The 19,295-nt window shown below is 57.4% G+C and overlaps 1 protein-coding gene across 1 annotated transcript in view; it reads right to left on the bottom strand.

The window, feature by feature from the left end:
* The window catches only part of LOC117868176 (interferon alpha-inducible protein 27-like protein 2A), a 24,842-nt gene extending 12,654 nt beyond the window's left edge, over positions 1–12,188 (bottom strand). Inside the window, exons 1-3 of the mRNA XM_034753898.1 lie at positions 11,901–12,188; positions 10,525–10,707; positions 3,800–3,905 (exon numbers count right to left, since the gene is read on the bottom strand). The gene's annotated coding sequence lies outside the window, so the exon portion shown is untranslated. The remainder of the gene's footprint in view (positions 1–3,799; positions 3,906–10,524; positions 10,708–11,900) is intronic.
* Positions 12,189–19,295: the final 7,107 nt, after the last annotated feature.

Below are 19,295 nucleotides of genomic sequence, written 5' to 3'. Positions count from 1 at the left end.
AGTGCAGGCTTGCATTTCGCTTACTCTGGGCATTAGGGAAACAAGGGAGCAGTTCTGCCGCATCCACATTTTCGTCCTGCTCTCCTTTGCCTCGGGGAGAGGAGGTCTCATGTGGGGATTAGGCCATGCAGGGGGCGAGGTTATCGTGTATGATAGCAGAGGGCGTTTGCCGGGCTCAACCAAGGCCTAGTGGTGGGTTTCTCCCACCCCTGCGGAACGGTGAAGTTCAGCAGGATTCGAGAGGTGCCCTGAGAGGCTCCGGGTTGGAATAGCAGGGGCTGTAGGTCAGGACTGAGGGGTATCAGCAGCCCTGCGACCCCAGTCCTGCGCCCCCCAGCTCTGCTGATACCCCTCAGTCCTGACCTACAGCCCCTGCTATTCCAACCCGGAGCCTCTCAGGGCACCTCTCGAATCCTGCTGAACTTCACCGTTCCGCAGGGGTGGGAGAAACCCACCACTAGGCCTTGGTTGAGCCCGGCAAACGCCCTCTGCTATCATACACGATAACCTCGCCCCCTGCATGGCCTAATCCCCACATGAGACCTCCTCTCCCCGAGGCAAAGGAGAGCAGGACGAAAATGTGGATGCGGCAGAACTGCTCCCTTGTTTCCCTAATGCCCAGAGTAAGCGAAATGCAAGCCTGCACTCAGCCCCTGGCTGGGGAGGACGAGCGAGGGAGCAGGGACCTAGAAAGTCCTGGCGAGCGCTGAACTTCAGAGAAACAGGCTCTGTTTCAACCAGGAGCCAGAGGTGACTTGGGAGCTCCCGTCACTCAGCGGAGGCGGGGGTGGGGAGGGGTTTTCCCTGGTTCCAGTAATAAGCCAGTTTATACCTGTTTGACTGGACCCCAAATTGTCTCTGAGCCCAGAACGGAGCTGACAAGCTCCTCCAGGTTCCCCTCCTGGCTCAGGAATCTTTGTACCGTGTGCCATTTGTGTCCTGTGCTGGGACCCTTGGGCCGAAGCAGAGCTGTAGCGAGATCCCCAGGCTGGTGGCAGGGCCACTGGGTTTCTCCTGGAGGTTTTCACTCAGGATTCGTCCAGTCTCACTGCTGTTTATTCATAAAGGGGACGGCCAGTCTGATGCTTAAAACACAGATCTGGGAGCTAGGACTCCTGGGTTCTTTTTTTCTGGCTCAGGGAAGGAGGGAAGTTTAATAGTTGGAGCAGGGAACTGGGTTCTCCTGTGTGGATCAGACAGCGCCCTTAGGATATTTAGCACCGTAGAGTTACCTAGTTGTAACCCAGAGGCTGAGATGACCATCAGACAATGTCACACCTCAGCCCAGGAGAAGGTTCAGGGGAGCGAATCCCTCCCCTCCAGGATCTAACCTCAGGGTCACTGTCTGCTCAGACATGACAACAATGAACCCCCCGCCCCCGCTGACTCTATAGGCGTTATAGACAGATTTATGGACTGGCTTCTCAGCGGGGGTGAATCAGCCGAGTTCCATCGGCGCCGGGGGGACTCCGCTGCTTCACATTAGCTGAGCGTCTCTTCCTCTGGGCTGAGTTTTGACGCCCTCAGCAGCCAGACGCTCCTGTCGTGACACTTTGGGGCAGATTTTCACAAGAGCCCCACGCCCGGCGTGCGCCCAATGCGCTGGACTCTTTGGGAAATCTGGCCCACGTGCTAACGCATTGGGTAGGGTTAGTGTTCCACTGAACAAGGATCCCAGATCTATCCACTGCTTGCATTGCAGACTGAAGAAGGAAAACATGGGTACGCCTACACTGGGGTCCCGGGGTGCGACATACCAGAGCCAGCTTTAATCCAACTAGCTCAGGGCCCGGAGCAGTGAAGCTGCAGCAGCAGGAGATTCAACCCACTCGGAACCCTGGCTAATAACTCGTAGGGCTGGCCCGCGCACTGCTCCACTACCTGAGCTAGCTAGATTAACGCTAGCGCGGGCCTGTCAGCCTGCACTCCAGTCACACCCCGTGTCTGTAGTCTAGACACATCCAGAGATTTACTACATGGGCTATTAGTAGCGTACTCCTGGCATGTTGCATACCGGAAGGCTTCTATGTTAACTGAAATTTGCACCTCCTTATAAGGTTGTTTCAGATGCATGCATCATGCTGAAAAGCAATCCCACCTCCCCCCTTTCTGCTCTCAACACCGAGCAGAAGACTGGTTTGCCAAACTGCACCCACAACCCAGGTTTCTCTCTTGTTGGCTAGGCAGAATGGGCTAGTCATGAAAGCACCAGAGGGGCATTCAAGAAATGTGGCGCCAGTTCCTAACTCTGCCACAGACTCTTGTGTGTGACCTTGGACAAGTCATTTCACCTCTCTGTGCTGGGGTTCCCCGTCTGTAACATGGGGAGGATGCTGCTGGACGGGTGAAAGCTGGGCATGATTGTGAAGTGCTCAGAGACTACGGTGGTGAGGGTCAGATCCATCCTCTGGCCTGGGTTATGCAGGAGATCAGACGAGATCTAATGATCTCTGCTGGCCTTAAATCAGAGCCCAGTTAGATAGGAATCTACGGTCTGAGCTGTGCAAATCACCGAGATTCCTGAACCGCTAGAAACCCAAGACTCATGTGTTAAACCAGCTCTTCCTGCTTCCACAGCCGAGGAAGCTTTGAAATACTGAATTTGAATTCTCTCTTTGACATCACGCCCAGGCGGGGCACATGGGGTGGGAGATTCATTTGCCTTCTTTCTTTCACTGCTTGCAAGGTTAAAAGTAAACAAACAAAACCAAGAACCAACACCCCCTACCCCCACCACCCCGCCTCTGTTTTATTCAGGATGTGGGTGCAGGAAATATTTCATATTTCTTAAGGCTGCCTTAGTGAGGCGAAAGGCACACGTTTAACAGGGCTGGGGACCTATTTCTAGCTTCCCTTAGCTGTGAGATTATAAAAACCAGAACCCCCAATAATTGTGTGTTTATTATCCTAACACAGACCTTGGCTCTGCCAGCCGGGGCGCTCAGGCCAGGAGAACAGAATTCAAAGCCCAAAACATTTCCTCTTTCTTTGCACAATTAACTCCTAGCGCAGGTCATTTTTTCTGCCTCAGTTGGTAACTATGAGAGATCCTGCCTCAGTCTGGCCAAGTGCTGTCTGCCGGGAGCACAACAAATGTTCCTGTGAGTCACATGGCTCAGACATAGAGCTGTGTTAGCTCAAAGGCTGGGCTTGTTGTTAAGACACTACCTGGGGACTCAGGAGATCAGGGCTCAATTCCCGCCACTGCCTCTCTCTGTCACCCTGGGCCAGCCACTTGGTCTCTCTGTGCCTCAGTTTCTCCCATCATTAAATGGGGATACTAGTTCTTCCTTTGTCTTGTAAGCACTTCAGGGCAGGGACTGTCTGTACAGCACCTAGCACAATGGGGCCCTGATTGCAGCTGTAATACAAATAATAGCTGGAGGCATTTGCATTGTAGCTTTTTCCCCAAAAAGTCTATTGGCTTTTTCCCAAAAATCTGTGCTGAGCCTTGGGAACTAGGCATGAAATCCACAGTACCCTGTGACCCTCCAGGCAGACAAATCGAGAGACTCTTTGTTCCAGAGAAAACCAGCTGCACCGTTTACCCCTAACTTTTGTGTAGACAATAGACCTCCATGGTTTGTCATAGACTCGACCCTAAGACCTTAGTGTCACGCTGTCACACCCACTCCTCATTTAAAAAAAAAATCAGTCAGTTTCACAACAGCCTTTCTAGCTCCATCCCTTGCCTCCACTCGCTGTGTCACCCTGTGCCCCAGCCACTGCCCTGTTCTGTGCCTCAGTTTCCCCAGCTGTAAAATGGGTGGGGTGGTGGTGGAATGACTTAAACACCTACCTCTCAGGGATGACTTGAGGCTTCGGTTCCAATGCACTGTGGGATCCTCTTACAGCTGGGGCGCGAGCACCATGGCCCCACTCACTCGGCCTCTCGAGCCTTCTCCCTGTCAAAGCAACATTTGGAGTTCAATATTGAGGCTGGGGACGGCACCAGGGGCTCATGCTCCCCCCACATCCCACGCTAGCCAAGGTCCCAATGTGGCGCCCATCACCGTAGTCTCTGAGCCCCTCCCAGCCTTAGCCTCCCAGCCCCCCCTCCTCCTCCCATGAGGCTGGGAAGTGCTATTACCCCATATACAGGCCAGAGCAGGGATCTGACTGCTGCTCTGCCACATGCAGGCTAGAGTCCTAACCACTGGGCCCTCCTGCCTCTGCAGACCCAGTGGGGCCTTTTGGGGTTCAGCCGCGAGGACAATCGGGCACTGCAAGATCCCGGGGACTCACACGCCTCCTCCTCCCTAAGGGCCAGAACCTCAGTGGGTGTAAATCTGCAATCCACCGAGCAGCACTGCTTTACCCCAGCCAAGGATCAGGCCCGGGGGCCACTGGCTGGATTTGTTTGAGCGCTGACGAGCTCATGAAACTCCTGGAGGGGGAGCGGTTCGGAGCCACAGAGCAGAGCAAGGTCAAGGGGGTGGGGGCCTCATGCAACTTGGTGGAAATCACTGGGGGAGGGACCTGCTCCCTGGCTCCAATTCTGTTCCCACCCTGGTGTAAATCAGGAATAATGCTGCTGGAGCCAATGAGGTTGCACTGATTGCAGGGGCGATTTGGGCCCATTGGGCTGGGAATGTTTGGACCTAGGGAATGGACGGCTGGGATGGACCCCCTACCCCAGCGCTCCCCCCTTGCAAATAAATCCCTGGCTCCAAGGCACGATGGGTGACGTTAGCTCCTGCGCAGAGGCTGAGGTGCCACTTTCGTCACACAGCGCATTGCCCCGAGCCAGTCCCCCGAGGCCCCTGCCAGCGCTGAGCAAAGGGCACAGAGGACTTTGGAGCAAGGGAAAGTCAGAGCAGACTGCCCTTGCCTCTGCAGAGCTCTGTGAGTGTGTGTGTCAGACTGAGTGTGTGTGTGTGTGTCTGTCTCTCTCTCTCGCTGGAAGGGGTTGCTATAGCTGGGCCCACCACTGCCCCCCTCCTTTCCCCTTGGCACCCCATCCCACCTGTGCAAAGGGAGTGCGGAGGGCTCTGGCTCCGTGTTCCCCGCTCAGGGCAGCGTCTCGCCCTGCTTTCCTGGCTGGCACGAGGTACAACGCTGTGCCGCGTGGGCTCCCACAAGCCCGGCCCGGAGCTGCCTGCTCTTCCCCCGCTCCCCAGCAAGGGCAGGTCCGGGATGGGGGGAGGGGTTGCTGGGGCAGTCCTGCCCCTCCGTTATTCCCCACGGGCCAGGAGGGGCTGGAGGCGACGGCACTAAGAGATACACGCGCCCCCACCCATTCCCTGCCCCAACAGTGCCTTTCGCCCTGGTCTCAGGCACTCTGGGGTCAGGGATGCTGGAAGGGCCAAAGTTAGCAGAGCCATTCTAGGCTGGAGGGACGGCTTGCCACCCTCAGCGCGGGCCATGCTGCCCGAGGGCACTGACCGAGAGCCGCCTCCCCCCACACCCTGGTTCCTGCTCTCAGCTGTGGTGCACATTAACTGAGCAGAAGCTGGCTCTTCACAGAGGCTGGGCGGGCAGAGGGGAGCCTCTGGCAATACCAGCTGCTGGGCCAGGGCTCTCTGCCAGATGGCAGGTCACCCCAGGCTCCTCTTTGGCCATTGTATCTCCCAAGGACAGGAAGTGACTTGCCCAAGGTCACCTATCAAATTGGTGCTAGAGCTGGGAATAGAACCTAGGAGTCCCGACTCCCAGCCCCCGCTGCGCTAACCACTAGACCCCACTTCCTTCCAGAGCCAAGGATAGAACCCAGGCATCCTGATTCCCTTGGAGCAGGAGGAGCTGAGCTCTCCGGCTGCTGGAGGAGTTGGGCGCCTGGGGATTGTTGTCTGAGCCCCAGCCTGGAGGGGCCGAGCAGGGGGCGTTTGGGTCTGGGGGAGGCCGCAGAGCGGGGTCCAGAGTCAAGGTGGAATTGCGGGGAGGGGAGATTGATTCAATGGCACCAAAACGGGGGAGCTTTCCCCTAAACACCCCTTCTCCTGAGCTGGAGAACGGACCCTTGGAGTGCTGGGTGCAAGCCAAACACAGGCCCCACTCCTCCCCCTGCGAAGAGGCCTGGCCGGGCCCGTGTCTGATGGGGCTGGTTTTCAAGCGCCCCATGAGGAGCAGCAGTGGTCTGGCTGAGGAAGATGGGCACAGCACAGCCCCCCGGGCCCAGAGCCAGGGCTGCAGCCCTCTGGGCTCCGGGGACGGGGCAGGTGGGCCCACAAGACCGTTTGGTCCCAGTGGCACGTTCGCCAGAGCAGGCGGAGCGGCCTCAGGCGAGCAGTGACTCAGCACCGGGCAGACAGTGACCACACGTGCTGCATCTCTCTGCAAGGAGCTGCCGGGTGCCAAATATGCACTTACTGCGCGGCTGACCCAGCTTCCGGGAGCTTGGGAGAGCAGCAGCTTCTGGCAGACAAGACGCTGCTTGGCCTCTGGAGCCAGGGCCATCCCGACAGTGCACCCCGCCCCAAGTGGCTGGCGTTACCCCAGGGAGGGATCTGGCTCTCTCTGGCTGCAGCCCCTGTGGTCTTTGGGCTGTTTGCTCCCAGCTCCCAGGACTGAAATCTGGGCCTGGCCCAAGCCCCAGCTGCAGAGGGGATGGGGCAGCTCTTCCTGCACCAGGCAAGGGGCTGGGGTGCCCTGCACACTCCAGGATCCCCCTCTCCTGCCTTCACAGGAGGTGACCATATTTCCCAAAGGGAAAACAGGACACCGTGGTGGGGCTGGCCCATGGGGCTGGCCTGAGGTCTCCCCCCCACCACAGGGCTGGCCCGAGCCCCACTTCTGCACGGGACAGGCGTCACTGCTCGCCAAAGCTCTGCCTGCCCCCCGCACGAGGCTGGGGCTGACATCGCTGCTTGCTGGAACCCTACCTGCCCCCCCCGAGCCTTGCCTTCCCCCCGCACAGGGCTGGCATCACCGCTCCCCCCGTTCCTCCGCACCCTACTTTTTTTGATAAAAAAGGGGCATTTGTCCTGTTTGCTCTTCCCAACTGATGGAGTGGACAAATGACTGCTTTTGCCAAAAGTCAGGATGGCCGGGACAGGGCTTAAAAAAGGGACTGTCCTGGCCAAAACGGGACCTATGGTCACCCTACCCCACTGGCAGAGATCCACGCTGTGACCTTGGAGTGGCCCCTGGGCCTGACTCTGCCCAGACAGCAGCAGCTTAACCCTTCCCGCTGGCCTCTGCAGTGCCGCTCAGGAAGGAGAGCACCTCCTGCCCTGCATCACCAGCACCTGCCCCCACAACACACACACACACACACACACACACACACCAGCCTGCAGCAAACCCAGTGCACCCCCTCTCCTCCCCAGCCCCACTGGGCTGAGCTCTCTGCCGCCTGCTCTGGGAGTTTGGCACTGCGCTGACGGCAGGCTCAATGCCAGACCCTCCCCTCCACCTCAATGCAGCCATTCACACCCTGGATCAGGCCCTCAGCTCACCGCCCTTCCCCCAGGAGAGGAGCGCTGCAAAGGCCGAGGAAGAGGAGGATGTGATACCAGAATGCCTAGGACAGGGCACACGCAAGTGAGCAGCAGGTCTCCCCGGGTGCGAGTGAGAGGGGAACCAGCCCAGGGCATTTGGGTGCACTAGTGAAGATCCCCGTGGCTAATTGATGCTAGTGGACGCAGGTGGGCGTGCATTTGAGACACTGCCGTGAGTGGCCAGGTCGGTGTACCCGCATGCGTGTGACGCTGTGTGCGCAGTGCACGGCAGGGATGTCTCTGTGTCTGCTCACTACAGCACCCCCAATAGCCCAGCTGGCACAGGAAATGGCCCGGGCAGGCCGGAGCCTGGTTTGGGGAGCTCTGCGCTTTCTTTCCATTTGTTCACAGCTCCGTCCCCCAGCTGATCACGGTTGTTTTGCTAAAGGGATGGCTGTCCCCTCCTGCCCCAGGAATCTCTGCCATGCTCCTGCCCCGAGAGGGCTCTGGCTAGAGGAGCAGCAAGTGCCTAGGGGACTGTGACACCACAATCAGGTGCCTGGCCACGGAGGAACAAGGGTTAGGGGCTGAGCTGGGACTTGGGAGCCCAGTTCTGGCACAGGCTTCCTGCAAGCTGGGGCCCTTCGACCCAGCTCTGTAAGGGGCCCAGGAAAGCCACAGGGACGGAGACGCCTGTGTGTCACTGACAGGCACTGGGCCTGAACCCTGTTCCCCACCTGATTTGTTACATGGGGAGCAGCCAGAGCTGGGGGAGCCAGGCACGCTTTGGGCAGGGCCAGCCTGAGCTTCCTCCCCGCAGCTGTGGCAATGCCCCTCCCTCCCCACACAGTCTGCAGACAAGGCCTCCATAGCCCCCAGCCCCCTCACTCCTGATCCCCAGCATCCCCTCTCGTTCCAGTCATGGGCTCCCCCCACAGCTCAGTGCATTTCAGTCCTGACCCGCACCCCGCGGCTCTGCCGTCGCCCCTCACTCCCGACCCACAGCCGTCTGCTGTCCCAGCTTTGCCACTATCCCTCGGAGCCCAGCACCGGCCATGCAGAGGAATCCTGCTCTGACCTTGGCTGTGGGGGCAGGGGTGAGACCTGGTGACCGTGGAGGGGACAGGAGCCTGGGCCGAGTGGCTTAGGAGAGCAGCGCGGGCTCTTCGCTTCCTTTCAGGGATGTGGCATCCTTTGCACGGGGCTGGCCCCCAGGCAGGTCTTGCCCAGACTTAAGCACAGAACTCACCCACTCTGCAAAGCCAGATGTTTGCATCTGGCAGCCTTCCACTGCCCCAGCCCCAGCCCTCTCTGCCAACCTCCCTCTGGCCAGGGCTCCGTCCCGAGCCCCTCTGGGGTGGCATCGTTCCTCCTGGACTGGAGCTGCCTTGACGGGTGCAGACGAGGGTCTGAGCCGGCAGCTGCTCAGCTCTGCACCGCGCCGGGGGAGCCGGGGCTGCAGTTTGGAACTTGCAGGAGGCTGCAGCCCCATGGCCAGAGTTCAACCCCCCTCCGACAAACCAGGGGGCGGGGGCCAGGTCCACTGCTCCAAAGTGCCTTTTATTTGACCCTCTAAACATATCTGGCCACTCCCTGGAGGGGGAAGCTGGCACGGCTGCGTGCCCAGCCTGTGATTCTGGGCCGGGGGAGCCATTGCTGAGTGACCCCAACCCCCATATGTGGGCCAGATCTTCAGCCCCTGTCGGCTGCTGCCCCTCCATGGAGCTCCACCCCCCTTCCCAGCTAGCAGCCACCCCTGGGGATTCCTGAGGCCTCCATTGCATAGCGAGAGCAACAACAAGTCCGAGGAATGGAGGGCCCGGGGAGGCTGCCAGGAGTGGCTTTGATGTGGGGATTCACATGCACCCAGCCACCCTCCCTGCGGGGCCAGCGCAGCCCCAGCCGGCCTATAAAAGGAAGTGTCTTTTTTCTGCTCTCTCCCCAGTGCTGCCCGGCCGTGCTCGGCAGGCGCTCCTAACACAGCCGGTTCCAAGTTGGACTGTTCACGGCTCCGGCTTGGCCCCGCTCCCCGCCTCCCCCGGCCATCGATCCATTGTAAACCAACTGCATTAGCCACTTCGTCAGAGCAAGCGGCTAAAAAAGAGAGAGACACAACCCGGCAGGGAGCTGGGTGCTGGGTGAGAGGGCTAGCTCCTTCCCGGGCGCACCCCCCTCCCCCATGCTCACTTCGGGGTCCTCTGCCCCCACTCCGAAGAAACCAGCTCGGCTAGGAAATTGCGAAGTGACCTGCCGATGGCAGGAGAAACCCCTCCTCCCCCTGCTTCAAACCAACGTGACAATGCGACGGTGGGGCCTGATTGACGGCTAGCCCGGAGGAGCCCCATCCTGCCATGACAATCCTCCATGGGCGTGTGCAGAATATGGGGATCAGGAGCCCAGAAGTTAGAGCTGGGATCCCTTCGCTAACGTAGAGGATGCTCCTCCCTGTCCTGGCCCCCAGAGGATTTGCCCTGCACCCCATTCTGGGGGACCCCGCCATGTTGCTGACTGCAGGCGGGTGATTTATGGCTCAGGCTCTCTCCCCCACAACGGGCGCAGGGTCTCTAAAGACCAGGCTGCCGGCCCCACACAGCATTGCCCGTTATCACCCGCTCCGTGCAGACACTATGGGGGCCCGCACACGTACCCCGAGCGCCAGGGTGGTGCGGAGCCCGCTTCATGCTGCCCTGCAGCCCCCCGTTCCTGCGGAGAGTTTGCCGATGACCCTGATTCTTTGCTTTTGCCAGGGGTGCCGATCCCAGGGCACCTCCGCTGGGCCCAAGCAAATTAGGGGGTGGGGTAGCAGCTGGACCGCAGCCACCCCTAACCCTGCAGGACATTTGCTGAGACTACAAGCCCCTTCTCCTCCCACGCACGGCTGATACTCAGTGCCCCCCCGCCACTCTGCAAAGCTGCTGCAAGGAGTCAAAGCCCAAGTAAAATGCTGATTACGGTTCTGATGATCAGTGTCTAGCGCAGAGGCTGCAAATAACAAAAGGCATCTCCGGCGTGGGAGCTGGGAGCCCAGGCACCAGCCTTGTACTAGTGAAGGTTAAACGCTCAGCACAGGGAAACCCAGCTTCCCCCGCCCTGCAGTCCCCAGCATCCCGATTTCTGGCCCCCTCCCCAGTGCTGAGCCACTTACTGTCCTGAAGGTGATTCCACTTCTGTCTGGGGCCGGAGCGCCGGCACCCGGGAGCGGTGGTGTCGCCTGCCAGTTCCCGGCACTTGCCTGCTCATCTTGACTTTGCCACAGAACTCCTTCAGCTTGTCTGCATTCTGTTCCCGAGGAGCATGCAGCGTCCTCGCAGTTCAGCTTGAGAAGTTCCTTGCGAGGGAGGGAGGGAGGGAGGGGAGAGAGGAGATGTAAAGGCAGCCCCGGCCTGGCCTGCAGACACCTCCAGGTGCACATAGGTAAAGATGCTCCCCTCTTCTGTATAAAGGAGCCTCGTTCCTTGCTGGGGCTTCCCCTTCCTCTGCTGCTGCAGGCAGAATTCACCTCCCCATCCCAAGCCGAGTCCCACCCCTTCCACACACACACAACCATGCCCGGCTGCAAGGCAGACGGCGAGGGAGCTGCACAGATCGACGCTAATGAATCCTCCAGCCTCTTTATTTACCAGTAAATATTGTCACGGGTGAGCAAATTGCAAGAGGCCTGTGCCTCTCCCCTTTCGCCAGCAGACGCGAAGTCCAGGCCGGACAGTTCTGAGCCCCCCGCAGCCCTGCTGCAGCAGTGACTTCGCCCCGCTCCCACGCCCACGGAGAGCTGCAAAGTGGCTGAAGCAGGCCAGGAAGCAGCCCTAGGAGACCCCGGCCACAAGCAGCCACAGGGGCCCAGAGACGCTGCCATCAAACCAATCCACGGCACGAAAGGCAAAAAGCAGCCAGGGCTTCAGGTCCAGGCTGTTTCCACGGAATGTCAGAGGACGTCCAAAACCTTTGGCTGATCAGCGCTGGGGAGACATGAGGGTTCGGTCGTTTTGGATTTGGGGGACTTGTCCGGGTCCAGCGGTGTAGCCGGGCGCGTGCTGGCACGGTCCAGAAGGGAACCCGCCGTGCGCTGCCGCTCTCCTGACCCTGCAGCGAGGAGCATTTCGCCTCTCGCCAGCGGCTCTGGACTTCAGTTTGGCTTTTCCAAGTCGACGTGCGCAGCAACGTGTCAGCGGGTTTGGGTCCCCTCTGCCTGCGCTCCTCGGGCACTGGGGCCGCCTGCTCGCCTGGGGCTGGGGTGACTTTTGGAGCCCCTGACACCCAGACTCTGGGAGATGTGGGGAGGCCAAATACCCCTCATTTGTGACATGCCAAAGCCCCACTGATCAGGGCTCCGTCGGCCTTCGGCGGAAAAGCAGTGGGGAGAAGGGGGAATGGGGAGGGGCTGTGGAAAGGACTCGACCCCCCCATCTCAAAGCTGTCCCAGGCCATGCAGGTTGCTCTTAGTATATTGACCCCCCCCCCCCCATTCGTGAAAAGCCTTGCGCCTGCGAAGTGATTAGAGAACCTCTAAAGCCAAGCTCCTACCTCCACCGGCTCCCTTCGGCAGCATCCTCCTCTGGGCTTTGAGCCTGGCTCCTCCGAGCTGCAGAACGTCCCAGACACAAGAGGAGGCTTTGCAGCCACCCGCAGGCACGAGCTGGAGTATCGGGGAGGTCGACGGGTGAGGGGGACACACGACACCTTGTTCTAGTGACCAACTGGAAAAGGAGAAAAACAAGGAGTTCCCCCCATGTCTCCCCCCGGCAGAATGCACTTTCTTGGCAGGGCCCTTCACGCCCGTCCCTCAGCCCTGATGCCCCGCTCCCGGCCGGCCGCGCACTGTTTGCCTGCTATTTTTGGCAGCCTCCTCAGAACTCCTCACAGGCTATTAATAATGAGAGTGAGAAATTCGTTTGGCCTCTGCTATATAAGGAAAGGTAGCAGGCTAGAGGCAGCTAAATATACTGGAGCGTGCGGAGCCGGGGAAAGCGGGAAAGCTTTGGCAGCGAGTGTGGAAAAGAGATTGTTTTGAACAATGGAAAGACGGACTCACTGCTAGCTAGCGCGGGGCCTTGGCACGTGGGAAGGTGACATTGCTCGGGGGCTGCGCAGGCCCTGGCAGGCCCCTGGGCTGCTCACCGGGCTGCGGGCACGCGTGTGGCTTGCGAGGGCTTCATGGGAGATTAGCCACACCGCCTGGCTCCCCTGCAGGAACCCAAACGAGGGCTGGATTCCCCCAGGTGCGCTCAGCACCCAATAGGCTGTGGAATCGGGCCCCAGCTCTGGGCCCTGTTGGAGATTCTGGCCTTAACTCCTAGCCCCAAACCGCACCCGTTAATTAACACCCTGTTTGGTTTCCATAGTGGAAGCTGCTAGCCAAGTATGCAGGGCAAGTAGCAAAGGCAGATGTGCAGCCCCCAGGCAGACCTCCCGGATGAGGGCATTCAAAGCAAACAGCAATGTTTACCCATGTCCTGCCTGCACCTGGATGTACAAGGAGTCAGGCAGGTGCTCTCTCTCTCTCTCTCTCTGGGAAGCTGGGGCCCTGGTCTTGAAAACTAGGCCCTAAACCAGCTAGAACTGTGGTGTGGAGGACTGTCTTGGAATTGCAAGCTCACTTTAAGACCTGGGTGTGTTCCTGGTCCTGCTTGCAAACTAGGGGACTCTGTAGGGAAATCTGTGATCAGAGTAGCTGGGCCTCTCTGCCTAGGGAGCAGCCTGCTTAGTCTCTCTCTGTTTTTGGGTTCCCGAGTATCATCATTCTGAATTCTAAGAAATCTAGTGGGGCGCTGCAGCCTTCCAGCCAGCATGTGTAGGCCTTTCTCTAATTTCTCTGTGTGGGGGTTGTGAACATAACAAAAGTCACCTGAAATACCAGATTAAACTACAGCAAACATGCCAGGAAATTAAAGGGCTTGAAACCTGCTATAGGGTTAATTCCAGGGTCCACGTTAGCCCAGGAGATGGGGAAGGTTTCACACACCTGGGTCACCAGCCCCCTTGTGCTATCCCATGGGCTGGCAGCCCCAGCTCAGGTCTTTAAGGAGCATGGGGCTCTCACAGAATAGGGGAGCCAGGGCTGTATTGATCACCAGCATTATCTGCACCTGCCCCAGTGAAACGTCCCCAGCAGCAGGATGCCTACGCCCAGCCCCAATGCCTACCTGGCCTCCCCCTCTGCATGGCAAAGCATCTGCATGTGAGGCATGTCCCACGCTCACAGCCAACCTCATGTCCCCTTAGGACATGCCCTGTACTGCACATCACGACCGCTCAGGACGTCACAGCAACAGAGAGAAGGATAGGGAGACCTCAGATCCTCCTGCCCCTAAAGCACAGGCCCCTGGGCTAAAGGAGACTCTGTTTGCAGTACGGGGCCTATGAGACACAGTGACACAGTCCGATTCCCTCCAGGAGGGGGCCACGGTGCACAGGCACGTGAGCTCCCCTGAACACCAGTTTGTTACAGTCCAGACTCACTCAGAGGGGCCCTGTGGGACGTATTGTCGGAAAGCTGCCTCTGCACCTGCTTGAGTCCCTGTGTCTCCGCTGCGCAGAGCGGGGCCCTGGGGGTTCCCTCTGCCAAGGCTGGTGATAAGCTCCCTCTTCCTAAGCCCAGAGTTGCCCCTGGAGGATAGCTAACGTGCTGTGGGTGGACTGTGGCAGCCAGAGGCTGACCACACCGGGGTGTGACACATCCAGCATGTCTGGGGCAGGGGACGCTGGCAGAGGGGTCCCGGCTTTGGAGCAGCGATGGGAAGGCTTTGGGAAGCACTAGGCAGAGGAGACTGAGCTGTGGTGGGTCTCAGCACCTGTCAGGCTGAGCTGGGAGGGGAGCAGATAACGGACAACTAGAGCTGGGGTGCTAATTAATGAATGAATTATAGTTCAATACCAAGATGCACTTTCCCCACCCCAGCATTTCTCAGGGCCTCTCCCTTCCTGCTGCCCTGCTCAGCAGGAATTTAAGGGGAGCCTCTCCCAGTGCTGGAATCTGCACCCAGGGGAGCCTTGTGCATGTGGGCCCAGCTCCGCCTCAGTGCAAGGACAGGGCAGGTCCTTGAGAGCCGTGCTGCCAGGAGGACATGCAGGGAAAAGCTTCACTGGGCAGCAGAATCTCCCCACGCGAGGGGCAAATCTGGTGGGTGCTGCTGGGGGAGCGAAGTCCAAATCTCTCCACGTCGGAGACTGGCTGCACCAGCCCTGGAAAGCTGCATCTCTCTGGGCCTCGCGTCCCATCCATGCAGGGGGGATAATGGCACTTCCTGTCTCCCACCTTTGCGCCCTTCAGTTGTACACTCTTTGGAGAATGAGCTGCCTCTTACTAGAGGCCTCTGTGTGCAGGGGCCCACGTCTCGGTCAGGGCTTGTGCAGCGCCCGGCGCACTGGGGGCCCCTGTCTCAGCCGGGGACTCTTGTTGCTACCGTAATGCAAACAGTAATGGGCCTGAGGTCTCCTGGAGTCACTGGGCAGGCGGCTCTGCCCCTTAGAGATGGGGTCTCCTTAAATCAAGGCCCTGAGACTCGATAGCAAGCAGCATAAAGTCTGGCCTTTACCCACGCTGAGTATCCACCTGGCACCTGCCTAGACGCCCTGCCCAGCGCAAATGGGCTCAGGGCAGCCGGAGCCACCGAGCAGCTTCAACACCCCCATACTCAGCACCTCAGCTGGCCCCATCCTCGCAGGCTGCTCCCCCCATACCAGGCCAGCATCCCACTCTGCCCCAGCCTGCAGACCCATGCGCCTCTCAACAGAGCCATCCCTGAGCGCGGCTGTTCCCCCTGCATCCTGTGGCCCCAGCAGAACAGACGTGGCAGCAACCGTCCCCTGGATCTGATGAGCTCCAGAAGCAGCTGGCAGTGCAGGTGTTACCCTGCTGTTAATGTAACGTGCGGGTGGGAACCGGCGCAGTACAACCGGCCGCTGTCATTCACAGGAGTTGGCTACAACAATTATTAGAATAATTTCCCCTTCAAATCCATCTTCTCTTGTTAATGAGCAGGTCGTTAACCTTTATGGTGTCAGTGTGAATTCATTAGCAAGTGCAGCTAAATCACCACCTAGCGTCCAAGGTAATAGCAAGGCAATCCTGGACTGTGGAAACAAGGGTGAGTCTTAAATGAAGCTGGGCACCCCCAAGCTGGGCAGGGGGAGATGGTACATTGAACCTTGCTGACAAGATGACCAATACAGCTTCTCTAGGTACAAAGATTTTTAAATGTTTGTCTAAACTTTCCCTCAGGGAAAGAAAAGTCTTTGGGCTTGCTTCACTGCCAGGCCTCGGGCTTTCTCCTGGCCTGGCCTCCCTGCAAAACTGGAAGGGGCTGCTGGCAAACCTTACCCTAAACACCGGGCTCTCAGCACCACACACATCCCTAGAGGCAGAGCAAGGGAGCCCAGCAAACATGCTGCAGAGAGCTAGGGGGTGGTTTTCGTTTTGGTGACAGAACCAGGGTGCAACCCCGCCAAGGATATTGTCAGTTTGGGCCTTGGATAGCTCCTCCCCTTGCCTGGTACATCAGGAGAGGCAGGCTTGGTGCTGCAGGACCATGGCAGGGTCTCTGGAGGACTTGGCTAATGGCATCCCCACATGAGCTGCAGCTGCCTCTCAAGAGAGGGGAGAGCAGATGCTGAGTTGAAGGTCCCAAGAGAAGGGGGGTTGGGGCCAGTGCAGACCCCTTGTGCAGCGCTGCTGCCTTGGGGCAAAAAATAACCTGCAATTTGCAGCTTACCCCCATACCGAGGGCTTGCAGAGGGTGCAGCTCTATCAATGGGGCCGCACTGGTGCAATGAACAGTCCAGCAGAGAAGGTGTCAGAGCCTCAGGGTTAGTCATTCTTCCTTTGTGTTGAGGTTGCACTAGGGACTCCCGTCAGAGTTCCACGGCCCGTTGCGCTAGGCGCTGTACAAACAGAACAGAGTGTCAGTCCCTGCCCCAATGCACACCACAGGCTAATGATACTAATACCTAGCTCTTTTCATCAGCAGGAGGCACCTGCTGTCTCATTGGACGCTTAGATTAGGGAGAGGCAGCGTGGCCTAATGCACAGAGGACAGGGTTGGGATTCATCCAGCAGGCTACCACTAGACCCCACCTGTGAGCTCACCAGGTGCAATGCTGATGAATCTCCACTAGGGGCAGTGCTGGCTATAAAGCTTTAGCCCCAGAGCTAAGGGGTGGTTTGTTCCCCACCTAAGGTAAAAAGCCAGGACCCCAGGTGGGGGTTGAGTAAGAACATGAACTCAGTCTCAGGGTCATGGCCAGCCCACGGTGCTAAGTGGGTGGGGGATCTTGGCTAGATGGGCCGGGAGGATCCTGGAGCGGAAAAAGTTGAGACGTGGTCATTTTAAAAAGAACAGGAGTACTTGTGGCACCTTAGAGACTAACAAATTTATTAGAGCATAAGCTTTCGTGGGCTACAGCCCACTTCTTCAGATGCATCGAGTGGAACATATATTGAGGAGATATATATACACACACACATACAGAGAGCATGAACAGGTGGGAGTTGTCTTACCAACTCTGAGAGGCCAATTAAGTGAGTGAAAAAACACTTGTGAAATGATAATCAAGGCAGCCCAGTACAGACAGTGGCCATTTTAGGAAGCTGTAACTTAAAAACGATGAAAAAGCGGTAGGGCCGTTGCCACGTGGTAACAATCTGGCTTTCAGGTGGCCAGATCCTGCCCCATAGCACCAGGGACTAGGAGATGGGGAGAGTGAAGGGGGCCTGGGGCAGATGGTGCCATTTGGAACCATGAGACAATCAGAGAAATTTAATTTTTTTTTTTTTTGAGCCAATTGGAAATTGAACCTAAGCCAGCAAAGGGAGGGAAGAGGCTGCCCTCAGGAGCAGGGGCTGTGCCCAGGTAGCACAGTGCACGGCCGGGTCATCTCCTGGAGCGACTGCTGGCAGCAGCAGGCACGTATACGCCCGTGCAGTTTATAAATTGTACAGTAACCTAGATGGCGTGGGCTGGCGAGGGAGAAAGAGGTGAATTCCCTCCACTTGTTGAAACAAACCAGCCCCCTAATGTCACACAGGCTCCTTCTGGTTGCTGCAGTGCTAATGTGCAATCTCTACAGCAACTCCTTTCACGGACAGCAGGGCAGCCCCGTTAATCTCTTTCAAGGACTGCACTAATTAATAAACCTTCCTCAGCTTCATCAGGAGGTACAGACAGCCCGTGCGCCGGGACACTTTGCTGAAGCTCGATCCCTGAAGCTTCAGCAATTTTGCTTTCCAGTGAAATCAATAGTCCACATTTGCATCTCCTCCTGCTTCCTTAGAGCAGCCCTCAGCGGATGCACATGAAGCTCTCTCCCTCCACGCCCAGCCTTGGAAATCTTAGTTGTCAGGGCTTTTTTGCCAGGGACTGCGGCAGCCTTTGCACTTAGGGCTGGTTCTGCGGCTAAAGCACACGGCTGGATGTCAGAGATGGGGAGGGGGGGTGTCCTAGGGCTAGAGCCTGTGTGCCACCAGCATCAACTCCCACCGTATTGCTCACCAGCACAGAGGCTGCCTTTGGAGTATATCAGCAGTGTCCTCTAACAGACAAGGACCACAGCAGAGGGCTGAGCAATCACAGACTCAGAAATGTGGGGCTGGGAGGGACCTAGAGAGGTGGCAGGATCAAGTAAACCCAGACCAGCCCTGTTACGTGTTTCTTCAACCTGTTCTTCAAAACCTCCAGTGACTGGGATTCCACAATGCCCCTTGGACACCTGTCCCAGAGCCAAACTACCCCTAGAGTTAGAAAGTTAGTCCTAATATCTAACCTAAATCTCCCTGGCTGCAGATTAAGCCCAATACTTCTTGTCCTACCTCCCATGGACAGGGAGAACGATTAATCACTGTCCTCTTTATAACAGCCCTTAACACGTCACCCCTCCATCTTCTTTGCTCCAGACCAAACTTTTTCTAAACACTCTCCTCATAGGTCAGGTTTTATAAGCCTTTTATCATGGTCATTGCTGTCCTCTGGACACTTTCCAAAGTGTCCACATCCTTCCTAAAGTGTGGCACTAGAATTGAACACACTACTCCAGCTAGGGCTTCACCAGTGCCGGGTAGAACGGGACTATTAGCTCCTCTGTCCTACATACAACACTCCTGTTAATACACCCCAGAATCATAGTCACGTTTTTTTTTGCAGCTGCATCACACTGACGACTCGTACTCCGTTTGTGATCCATTATAACCCCCCAGGTCCCTGCCAGCAGTTCTACCACTTAGACAGTTATTCCCCATTTTGTAGTTATGCATTTGATTTTTCCTTCCTAAGTGAAGCAGTAGCTTGCGTTTGTCTTTACTGAATTTCCTCTTCAGTCCTAGCCTGAAAAGCAAGAAGTCGAGTCAAGAGCAATTAGTGGGGTTGTCTCTCAAGGTAACCGCCCTGAAACAGATGGAAAGTTAGCACAAGAGGTGGGAGTTGAAGAGATCATTCTCAGCAGCTCTGTGAAGCTCAGGAACAGACAATAGCTATTGGCACTAAAGTAGGGGCACGCACCCAAAGCATCTTTGGTGGGTTTCATAAAACCCATGACGTTTTATATTGCGGACTCTGGGCCCTCCCTGGCTAACACAGAGAACCGTGTCTAGGCAAGACCTACAAGACCCAGCACAGGATGCTCCAAGCCAGTCTCGAGCAGCCTCTGAGTTCTAGGTGAAGCATATTTCAGCCATCTGCACATTTAGAATATTGCATCCAGCTCATGACAAGTTGCAAATACAACACTCAGCTGGGCAAGGCAGCGGCAGCACCATTGTTATTAATGGTTCAAAAGTGCTTTGCAGACACTGAAGATAGGGAAAAGGGAACAAAAGGATATTTGAGTGACTGTAGGCAGCGTATTTTTCAAATGGAAGAGCCCCACATTTGGGATGCCTGGTTTAGACACCCCCTCAAAGTATATCTAGAGAGACACAGGAGCCAGAAG

The sequence above is a fragment of the Trachemys scripta genome, chromosome 20 (genome assembly GCF_013100865.1).
Source record: "Trachemys scripta elegans isolate TJP31775 chromosome 20, CAS_Tse_1.0, whole genome shotgun sequence".
NCBI classification, from domain to species: Eukaryota; Metazoa; Chordata; order Testudines; family Emydidae; genus Trachemys; species Trachemys scripta.
The sequence above is the reverse complement of the archived record's forward strand: the minus strand, read 5'-3'. Positions and strand labels throughout refer to the sequence as shown.